Here is a 12,409-nt window from a genome sequence, read left to right as displayed (position 1 = left end):
AACCTAACTAACCTAAGGACATCACACAACAGCCAGTCATCACGAGGCAGAGAAAATCCCTGACCCCGCCGGGAATCGAACCCGGGAACCCGGGCGCGGGAAAATGTGATGTTTATATTGTCCTCAGTTATGATTAGCTTGCGTGGTAATTACAACAAAAATTATTTTGTGTATTTGTATTAGTCCTAGTGAAAAATTAACTGAAGATCCGTTTCTTTTTCTAAGCAATTCTGACAAAGCCATTTCGTCGTAGTGACTATTAAATAGGTTTCTTTGATCTGGTTCACAAATTTCAACATCTTCTAAATCTTTCACATTAATTAAGGCCATAGAAGCAAGGTCTTTGCTGAATGTACTTCTCGCTCAAAAGCGACTCGGTTTTCGTAATGAAATATTTTATTGAGACTTTTCATCTCCTGTTGACTCTTTAGGGGCTGAATTTCCAAAAACACTGAAACATGTATTTTTTAAATTACTAATCTAGAATCCAAATACCATTTTCCACAGACGTAGATTTAAAAATGCATTATTAGTTCATTAATATGATTTATTTTCAGAAAAAAACATTCACCCACTCTTTCATATCCTTAGAGGTAGAAGTTCCAAAAATGCTGTAATATGAATTTTTTTGGTTCTAATCAAAATTTTCGTAGATTGAAGTTAAAAATGTTTTGTGATGAAATACTGTCATAGGACTTTTCATCCCCAATTTCACCCCATTAGGGGCCGAATTAAAAAAAATAAATAAAAAAATTAAAAAAATAAATGAAACATGTTTTCTTTTTTTTAATTTCCAACCGAGAAGTCAAATACCAATCTTCACAGATGTAGCTTTAAAATTGCTTTAGTAATTCTTTAGTAACGTTTTATTTTCAAAAAAATTTTCACTACTTAGCTGTTGAATTTCCACAAATTCTGAAAGACTTTTTTTCTGAACAAGTAACCGAATACCAGTTTTCGTAGTCCTACCTTCAAAGTTGCTTAATAGCGAGATATTTTCAAAAAATATTCTATCTCCTATTGCACCTCCTTAGGTGTGAATTTGCAAAAATCCCTTCTTAAACGGTACTTATTAATGTATAAGACCCTCTCCAAATTTCAGGTTCCTATCCTTAGCAGTTTGGGCTGGGTGGTGATGAGTCAGCGAGTCGATCAGAACATTTCCTTTTATATATAGAAATTTACTCAGTAATTAACTGTAGAATTTGCGCAGAGGAGTTTACGTGCAGGGAAATAACACTGCATCTGTCATTTTAACGTTCCAGAAACTTGACTTATTTATTGCAAAATAGATAACAACACTATCTAACAATCCTCTGCCGCTGTTGTATAAGCAGCTGCCAGCAACAATTCGTATACTCATAGTTCACTTACTTGTTACATAGTTTAATTCTTAATTTCTTTGCGTGTTTTTGGGTACTTGCATTGTTTAATTCATAAATTTCGGCCGTATTATAGTATTTGAGAGTTGTAGCATCGCGCTTTAGTACCTGAATAGTGTAAATTCGCATAGTCGTCTGTTTTTGTTTTGAATGGCCAGTGTCGGTTGGTCGCACCCAGTGTGGGTATCACGGGGATGTCAACCTCGTCCCTTCTGTCCCCAGATCGGTCTGTCTCTGTGGTTGCCCCGGTTGCTGCCCGCAGTGGGGCTGAGCCCTCGCCTGTGGTTGATTGGGAGGTCGTTCCAAGGCGTGGCAGGCAGCGAAAGACGTCCCCGGAGGCTGATCAGAAAGCCTCCCCGGTGCGTCTGACAAACAGGTTTCAGGCACTGTCTCTGGCTGAGCCAGATGCAGCTGCGTGCCCTGTTTCAGAGGATGATTCTCAGTCTTCAAGGTCCGGGCAATCGCAGAGGATGGGCTTATTGGTAGTTGGGAGCTCCAATGTTAGGCGCGTAATGGGGCCCCTTAGGGATATGGCGGCTAAGGAGAGGAAGAAATCCAGTGTGCACTCCGTGTGCATTCCGGGTTGAGTCATTCCTGATGTGGAAAGGGTCCTTCAGGATGCCATGAAGAGCACAGGGTGCAGCCAGCTGCAGGTGGTGGCACATGTCGGCACTAATGACGTGTGTCGCTTTGTATTTGAGGAAATTCTCTCTGGATTCCAGCGGCTATCTGATTTGGTGAAGGCTGCCGGTCTTGCTTACGAGATGAAGGCAGAGCTCACCATCTGCAGCATCGTTGACAGAACCAACTGCGGACCTTTGGTGCAGAGCCGGGTGGAGGGTCTAAATCAGAGGCGCAGACGGTTTTGCGACCGTGTTGGCTGCAGATTCCTTGACTTGCGCCATAGGGTGGTGGGGTTTCGGGTTCTGCTGAATAGGTCAGGAGTTCACTACACTCAGCTGGCGGCTACACGGGTAGCGGAGGTTGTGTGGCGTGGTCTGGGCGGTTTTTTAGGTTAGAAGGCCTCGGGAAAGTACGGGGTGGGCTGCAATCTCAAAGGGTGCATGACAAATACAGGACGGGCTTGGATCAAGGAACAGTCGGAATTGTAGTTGTAAATTGTTGTAGTTGTGCTGGGAAAGTCCCTGAGCTACAAGCGCTAATAGAAAGCACAGAAGCAGAAATCGTTATATGTGCAGAAAGATGGCTAAAGCCTGAAATAAGTTCTGTAGAAACTTTTACGAAGTCTCAGACGGTGTTCAGGAAAGATAGGTTAGGCAGAATTGGTGGTGGAGTGTTTGGGTCTGTCAGTAGTGGTTTATCTTGTAGTGAAGTCGAAGTAGATACTCCGTGCGAATTGGTATGGGTGGAGGTTATACTTAACAGCCGAACTAAGTTAATAATTGGCTCCTTCTACCGACCCCCAGACTCCGATGATATAGTTGCTGAACAGTTCAAAGAAAATTTGAGTCTCGTAACAAATAAATACCCCACTCATACGGTTATAGTTCGTGGGGACTTCAACCTTCCCTCGATATGTTGGCAAAAATACTTGTTCAAAACCGGTGGTAGGCAGAAAACATCTTCCGAGATTGTCCTAAGTGCTTTCCCCGAAAATTATTTCGAGCATTTAGTCCACGAACCCACGCGAATTGTAAATGGTTGCGAAAACACACTTGAACTCTTAGCCACAAACAATCCAGAGCTAATAGAGAGCACCATGACTGATACAGGGATTAGTGATCACAAGGTCGTTGTAGCTAGGCTCAATACCGTTTCTTCCAAATCCACCAGAAACAAACATCTCCATTCCTTCCGAACTGACTATGCAAATGTAGACGAGATGTGGCTCAAATTCAAAGATATAGTAACAACAGCAATTGAGATATTCATACCTCATAAATTGGTAAGAGGTGGAACTGATCCCCCATGGTATACAAAACAGGTCCGAACGCTGTTGCAGAGGCAACGGAAAAAGAATGCGAAGTTCAGAAGAACGCGAAATCCCGAAGATTGGCTAAAACTTATAGACGTGCGAAATTTGGCACGGACTTCAATGCGAGATGCCTTTAATAGGTTCCACAATGAAACATTGTCTCGAAATTTGGTAGAAAATCCGAAGAAATTCTGGTCGTATGTAAAGTACACAAGCGGCAAGACGCAGTCAATACCTTCGCTGCGCAATGCCGATGGTACTGTTACCGACGACTGTGCCGCTAAAGCGGAGTTATTGAACGCAGTTTTCCGAAATTCCTTCACCAGGGAAGACGAATGGAATATTCCAGAATTTGAAACACGAACAGCTGCTAGTATGAGTTTCTTAGAAGTAGATACCTTAGGGGTTGCGAAGCAACCCAAATCGCTTGATACGGGCAAGTCTTCAGGTCCAGATTGCATACCGATTAGGTTCCTTTCAGATTACGCTGATACAATAGCTCCCTACATAGCAACCACATACAACCACTAGCTCACCGATTGATCTGTACCTACAGATTGGAAAATTACGCAGGTCGCACCAGTGTTTAAGAAGGGTAGTAGGAGTAATCTATCGAACTACAGACCTATATCATTAACGTCGGTTTGCAGTAGGGTTATGGAGCATATACTGTGTTTAAACATTATTAATCAACGCGAAGGGAACGATCTATTGATACGTAATCAGCATGGTTTCAGAAAACATCGTTCCTGTGCAACGCAGATAGCTCTTTATTCGCACGAAGTAATGGCCGCTATCGACAGGGGATCTCAGGTTGATTCCGTATTTCTGGATTTCCGGAAAGCTTTTGACACCGTTCCTCACAAGCGGCTTCTAATCAAGCTGCGGGCCTATGGGGTATCGTCTCAGTTGTGCGACTGGATTCGTGATTTCCTGTCAGGAAGGTCGCAGTTCGTGGTAATAGACGGCAAATCATCGAGTAAAACTGAAGTGATATCAGGTGTTCCCCAGGGAAGCGTCCTGGGACCTCTGCTGTTCCTGATCTGTGTAAATGTCCTGGGTGACATTCTGAGCAGTTCTCTTAGGTTGCTCGCAGATGATGCTGTAATTTACCGTCTAGTAAGGTCATCTGAAGACCAGTATCAGTTGCAAAGCGATTTAGAAAAGATTGCTGTATGGTGTGGCAGGTGGCAGTTGACGCTAAATAACGAAAAGTGTGAGGTGATCCACATGAGTTCCAAAAGAAATCCATTGGAATTCGATTACTCGATAAATATTACAATTCTCAAGGCTGTCAATTCAACCTGGGTGTAAAAATTACGAACAACTTCAGTTGGAAAGACCACATAGATAATATTGTGGGGAAGGAGAGCCAAAGGTTGCGTTTCATTGGCAGGACACTTAGAAAATGCAACAAGTCCACTAAAGAGACAGCTTACACTACACTCGTTCGTCCTCTGTTAGAATATTGCTGCGCGGTGTGGGATCCTTACCAGGGGGGTTTGACGGAGGACATCGAAAGGGTGCAAAAAAGGGCAGCTCGTTTTGTATTATCACGTAATAGGGGAGAGAGTGTGGCAGATATGATACGCGAGTTGGGATGGAAGTCATTAAAGCAAAGCCGTTTTTCGTCGCGGCGAGATCTATTTACGAAATTTCAGTCACCAACTTTCTCTTCCGAATGCGAAAATATTTTGTTGAGCCCAAACTACATAGGTAGGAATGATCATCAAAATAAAATAACAGAAAGCTTTAGGTGTTCGTTTTTCCCGCGCGCTGTTCGGGAGTGGAATGGTAGAGAGATAGTATGATTGTGGTTCGATGAACCCTCTGCCAAGCACTAAAATGTGAATTGCAGAATAGTCATGTAGATGTAGATAACATATTTTACTCTTCTCAGGATTAATGATGACTTCCAGCATTGTGGAAAGTGAAATCCAACGAATTTATGAACAATATTTTTTCTGTGTTCATAAGGTGTAACGAAGTTCATCAATTCGCTGGAAATTCAACTTTCGTCCTTCAAAAGTTCCGATAATCTGGCATGTTAGTATGGTCGTGAGTAGGATGCCTTCAGGGTGCTGGACCAGGATTTTTAGCAGGCCCGCATTCTTATTGCCTCCATCTGTTCAGTTTCTAGTGACCCAGCTGGCGATCTCCAAATCCCCCTTCACAGTCACAATCCAGGCCTCTTCCCTCTGTTGTAAACCTGCATTAAGTTACAGACTTTTACTTGAGTCATACGTCTCCTTTCATTAAGGAATTCTCTGTCCTTTTTATTTTTTTATTTATTAAACTCTCATTTTCCCCAAGGCTTCGCTCATAAATGCGTTTGACATGTATGTTACACAGATCTCCTCCTTCCTCTCTCTGTGTTCACCTCTTCTATATGTCCATATCCTCCCACCCCTATCTTTCCACTGCCTCCTTTCCACTCTGTCTCTCAATCTCCCCCTTACCTTCTCTCTTTGCCCATATCCTCTTCCCCTCTCTCTGTCCAGCTCCTCCTACCCACCCCCCTCTTCCTTTTACACTTGCCCACTATACCCTACACCTTTCACCTACCTCTTGCATATTCCCTTCTCATCAACTCTTTGTCCACTCCCCCTCACACTCTCTCTGACCATTTCGTCCTCCCCCTCTCTTTGTACATTTCCACCACCCTCACTCAGTCCCCTACTCACCACTCTGTGAACCTCCTCCACTTGCCTCTCTCAGTCTATCTTATTCAGCTTACACTCTCTCTGTCCATTTCCTGCTCCTCCTCTCCCTCTCTCCCTATTCATCTGCTCAAACGCCCTCTCTCTGGTCAACCCCTTCTCTGTCTCAGCTTTCCTCCAGTCATACCCAACCACACATGTAGGCCTGAAAAACACTGTTTCTGTAAATCTTTTTTTTTTTGCCCCTGACATTTAGGTTGCCCTGCAAAGCAAGTCGACAAGGTGGGTCAATATTAGTCCTACATGACTGTCATTCAGGGCAGCCTACAATCAGAGGCTGGAAAACCATTTCTTGCCCTTGACATGTAGGGTGCCCAGTAAAGCAACTCCATAAGGCAAACCAATACTATTTCCGCATAACATGCCTGTTGTGCAGGGCATCCTGTATGCCAGGTACTGGAGGACCACACTTTTGCTCATATCTCTGCTGCTATTGTGGCTAGGAGGTTATAAACCCCACAATGCTGATCCTAGTAAAGTTTGTTATTTGTTCGTCAAACTTGATTGAAATAGATTCAGTGGTTAGAAGGAGATCATGGAAATACATACATGCTATATATATGAGATTGCATTTTCCTACCAAGGGCTGTGTCCCACTGTTGATTGTCTGTTCAAAAATATCTCTCTTCTTGAGCTACAACAGGCAGGAGGAGTTGCTTGTGTGGGCTTTGATGGTCATTTTGAAGGAAAAACAGCAGAGGAAAGTGCACCTCTGCCATACTGCCGGCGCTTGTTCCTACCATCAAAGCGCCCTGTCCAGCTGGTCATGTATGACACAAGCACACCTGCTATTTCGGTACCTTACAAGCATTACCTGTGCAATGCAAGGTTTCTAGAATAGTCTTCAGCATTAATCTGCTAGAAAGTTACATAACATCGCACTCACCACTGCAAAGTTAAAGATGCTTTCTGGAATTCTGGAAGCAATCTCTTTGCCCATGGATAAACCTTTTCTCCGCTGTATTGTTTATTGTAGGCATGCTAGTCCAGCAAGGTTGCAGGAGAGTCCCTGTGAAGTATGGAAGATAGGAAAGAGATAATCGCTGAAACAATTGCTTAGTAAATGCAAAAATTATATCTCTGGCTACCAAAGTCCTCCATTACACACAAACCTTTTCGCAATGTCTCATAAAATTACGGCACATGGCACTGTCGTTGGTGATCCGTTCGTTTGATGAAGAATCTGACAATCCATTTGGTGCCATTATAGATGTGTAGGATACTATGTGGAAGTATCAGGCCTCACCCTCTCCCTTCCCTCTTACTGTCAGCAGCAGCAAAAGGCGTGACACTACGCATGGCACACATTCATTGCAGTTGCCTACAGTAAACAGACACCCTAAAAACACAACTTGCTCACGCTATATAGGAAAGGGATCACTGGGCACTGAGGTAAAAACTATACCCGATTAGAAAGCTTAGTTACCCATCGGGGTCTTCCAGACGACAATGCCATATCACTCTGGTGATAATTATGATGCTTCTTTAAAAACATTCGACCACCTAGCGCACTTCTCATAGAACATTGGCTTATACTAATTTTAACTAATAAGTTTCCTGATGGTACAAAGGTTTATGACTTTTATCTCTTATGCAATGATTGGGATGTTATTTTAATTTAAAGATCTTATCTATTCGGGTTTTAAATCAAAGTCCACGTAGTGTTTCTCTGTCTGTTTGTAAAGATTAAGCTCAGGACTACTGTAAGGACTTTGATACAGTTTACACTAATACGGACTGATTCACAGGGAAGATTCATGTATACAATTTATTACTGCTACGCCAGACAAGTTGTCCAGCCATAGACATTTGTTAGGGCTGTAGCAGGTCACTACTTGTTTATGTAAGAATATAGTAATGAACACCGCCCAAATCCCGTTCCCAAACAGTGAGAATGATTAATCAGCTTTGAACAACGTGTTGAGGTGGACAACGAAAACTCCATTAATGTGCTGTACATGGTGGTACGTGTACACTCACGTGAACTGCGCTGATGTGAAGTGCTGTAATACTGTCAAATGTAAAACTGATCAGCCCTAGTGAAATGCACTCGGCCCCGAATGTGAAATTAGCAGAAATGGTCTTCGTGTAAGGCCAACCATAAGGGAACTGTTACGGAGCTGACTTGTATCTGGCGATGCATCCTTATATTAAAGGTCAGACGCACAGAAAAACTGCTCCAGCGTTTAGGGAAACATGATAAGTGGTACCATCGTAAATCTACACTACTGGCCATTAAAATTGCTACACCACAAAGATGACGTGCTACAGACGCGAAATCTAACCGACAGGAAGAAGATGCTGTATATGCAAATGATTAGCTTTTCAGAGCATTCACACAAGGTTGGCGCCGGTGGCGAGTCCTACAACGTGCTGACATGAGGAAAGTTTCCAACCGATTTCTCATACACAAACAGAAGTTGACCGGCGTTGCCTGGTGAAACGTTGTTGTGATGCCTCGCGTAAGGAGGAGAAATGCGTACCATCACGTTTCCGACTTTGATAAAGGTCGGATTGTAGCCTATCGCGATTGCGGTTTATCGTATCACGAGATTGCTGCTCATGTTGGACGAGATCCAATGACTGTTAGCAGACTATGGAATCGGTGGGTAATACGGTACGCCGTGCTGGATCCCAACGGCCACGTATCACTAGCAGTCGAGATGACAGGCATATTATCCGCGAGGCTGTAACGGATCGTGCAGCCACGTCTCGATTCCTGAGTCAACAGATGGGGCCGTTTGCATGACAACAACCATCTACACGAACAGTTCGATGACGTTTGGAGTAGCATGGACTATCAGCTCGGAGACCATGGCTGCGGTTACCCTTGACGCTGCATCACGGACAGGAGCGCCTGCGATGGCGTACTCAACCTGGGTGCACGAATGGCAAAACGTCATTTTTCCGGATGACTCCAGGTTCTGTTTACAGCATCATGATGGTCGCGTCCGTGTTTGGCGACATCGCAATGAACGCACATTGGAAGCGTGACGGAAAGGGGTGCCATTGGTTACACGTCTCGATCACCTCTTGTTCACGTTGACTGCACTTTGAACAGTGGACTTTACATTCCAGATGTGTTACGACCCGTGGCTCTACCCTTCATTCGATCCCTGTGAAACCCTACATTTCAGCAGGATAACGCTCGATCGCATGTTGCAGGTCCTAAATGGTTCAAATGGCTCTGAGCCCTATGGGACGTAACTTCTGAGGTCATCAGTCCCCTAAAACTTAGAGCTACTTAAACGTAACTAACCCAAAGTCATCACACACATCCATGTCCGAGGCAGAATTCGAACCTGCGACCGTAGCGATCCTGATTTCTCAGGATCTATGCACCCAAATTGCGTGAAAATGTAATCACATGTCGGTTCTAGTATAATATATTTGTCCAATGAATAGCCGTTTATCATCTGCTTTTCTTCTTGGTGTAGCAATTTTAATGGCCAGTGGTGTAGCAAAAGAGGACTGTGAACTTTATGGATCTTCGACATGCAAGAAGCCATGAATGAACAGGCGTAAATCACGGTTTAATCGACTGCACATGAAAGAGGAATCGCTCACAGGGCCCTGTGGAACATAATACAGGAAATAGCTGTCATTCATGGAAAATGTTAGCGTGACAATCTGGGTTAATATTTCGTGACCTGACAACACACCATTTGCAAAATAATGAGGAATAGTCGGTTTCTTCCCTCAGAGCCAATTAGTTGCACAGGAAGTATAGCAGTCGTGATTTACTGAAGTTTTTTGCCAATTTTTGATTCCTGGATGTCATGTCCGATATATTCTTGTTTGACATATACATTTTTATATATTCCTAGACCGTGTTTTCACTGCACGTCTTACCGCTTCGCCGTTTTCTTGTTTCGTCAGGGAACAATAGCAAGGTAAACAGAGAGAAACAGCTGGCGATACAGTCAAGGACAGATGATATCATAGTACACGCCCAAATAGCCCTGTGTGTTAGAGCGCCCCACTTCCGGGATGGGGAGGTGCGCCAGCGCTGTTCCTGGATCAAAACCGTCAGTGTGACCGCCGGTCTATATGTGGTTTTTAGGCGGTTTACTACATCCCAGTAGGTGAATACCTGCCTGGTACCCACGTCCCGCCTCAGATACAAGCTACGCAAACATTTAGAAAACTTTCCCGCACTAGCACACAGAGACGTTGGGTGCACTGATTCCAACCAGGTAGGGGGGGGGGGGGGGGAAGGAGTGATTTCGAATAGGAAGCTGATGATCTTAGACGTTAGGTCCCGTCCAACCGCATAATTGCGGCAGCAGACATCTTACAGGGTTACTGGCCACTTCCTTGACGTTTTGTTTTCTTTGAATACAGAGCTAATTACTAATTTTGGGCCTAGGGTGCGTTGTAGAGAACGGATAATCGTACGTAATACTGTAGTTTGTATAATCGCACATACCTGTGTTCCTCTGTGTGTGTGTGTGTGTGTGTGTGTGTGTGTGCGCACGTCAGTGTGGTCTCTATGAAACGTAGAGACTGATAGTTTTGTATGACAGAGAATGTAATATCACTGGACTTTGTCCATGGAAGTGGCTTTACTTGTTACATTAACACTTGGCAATTATCTTTGAGAAAGGTTTTGTCAGAAAGAACTGGGAAAAACTGTTTAGGCCACTAAGGATTAGTTGGGCGAAAAACAAAAATACAAGATTAATATCGAATATTTATAAAAATTAGATAGGTCTTGTGTTATGTGGTGAACATATTGATATGGAGGAAAACATGATAAAAGGAGGATCCGAACAAAAGTTGTTACTTTCGCTTGCTATATTTAATGCACGCTTCCGAACAGATTGACGTGGATAGAGTAATAGATAAAACTGGACGGTCTTACATTTACGAGGGTGTATGAAGAGGTAATAGGCACTGTGGATTACTCTGAAATTCTTCCAGAGAATGTGAGAGGCCAAACAGAGATGATCAGTTTAATAGAGACTATCCTCAGCTCTAAGTGACACACAAAAATATTAAGGAAAGAAATGAAACTACTTTGTAAACGTGACACAATGGTTGATATACTTCTAGACGGATGACAACAAAATATCGTATTGTATTCCACCCTTCTTGCAAGCTGGATAACAGCAGATGGACACAGCCGAAAGATCTTATGTGCTGAATAAACCGGGTTAACACCGCTTGCTATGAAACGAAGAAATATGCATTATTAAGACTTTTGTCTCGAAAATGCCGGTGGGGTGAGGGGGGGGGGGGGGGGGTGACCAGCAGGAGAAGAATTGAATATTTAGATATTTAATTTTAATGTGTTATTACTGAATGCTTATTATACCATGATCAGTCGAGATTACCGACGTAGACCTTTCTTGGTGAAGAAAGGGTGTGCCAAGTCTATGAAACAATGTTAAACCGTGACACGACTCGAATGGTTCGCAAAAATACTTTGAGTGGGAGTACTGTTACACAGCTTGTTAGAAAGATGTGAGCATGTTCATAATCCGAGGACAAGACAAAGAAGAAAGAGTGTAGAGTAAATTAAGGAAGATCTGGGCTGTAAGCGCTACGTCGAATTAAATCGAATGATCAAGACAGCAGAAGTAAAACTGTTGCAGACGAATCTCCGGGTGGAAAACCAGAGAAAAAGACTACCTCGTAGAATGACATGAGCCCAGAGAAAGAAAACGAGGCGACGTGATAGTGACAAATCAGTTTCCATCAATTTTTTGCGTTACTTTTCTTGTTATCTCGTAGCTCTCTCTGGTCATTTGTTTCGCCTGAGCCAGTGATTGATTATTCAAGGCCTTGTCACAGTTACTTAACGGACTGACGAGGTAAATAATTGATCAGGTTTCTTTCAGAAGAGAAACAGTTACAAGCGCAGACGAGCTTTTACCTCCTCAGTTTTAAAGCACACAAAGAGTACTTTTGCTTTTACCTGTGACCAAGTTCCTGGACAGAGGAGAAGGCAATGGAAGAGGCACAAGATACCATGTGCTGTAGTTTCACGTCCAATTACGCTGGCACTTTCATTATGACGCAGCACATTTTTTCGACAAATTATCGTTCATATCTCAGTCCATTCATTCTTCTCTATGTTTCGGGAAATTTCATTAGGGCACCATGACGTCTATTTGATCTTAATAAAACGAAACGAAAGGTGAAAAGACGAAAGATTCAGTTCTCATGAATAATTTCTCCTATCATTTCACGGGATCACGGCAGTCCTCGAAAAAATGGTTCAAATGGCTCTGAGCACTATGGAACTTAACTGCAGTGTTCATCAGCCCCCTAGAACTTAGAACTACTTAAACCTAACTAACCTAAGGACATCACACACATCCATGCCCGAGGCAGGATTCGAACCTGCGACAGTTGCGGTCGCACGG

This window comes from Schistocerca serialis, chromosome 4 (assembly GCF_023864345.2).
Source record: "Schistocerca serialis cubense isolate TAMUIC-IGC-003099 chromosome 4, iqSchSeri2.2, whole genome shotgun sequence".
NCBI lineage: Eukaryota > Metazoa > Arthropoda > Insecta > Orthoptera > Acrididae > Schistocerca > Schistocerca serialis.
Note: the sequence above shows the minus strand (reverse complement) of the source record.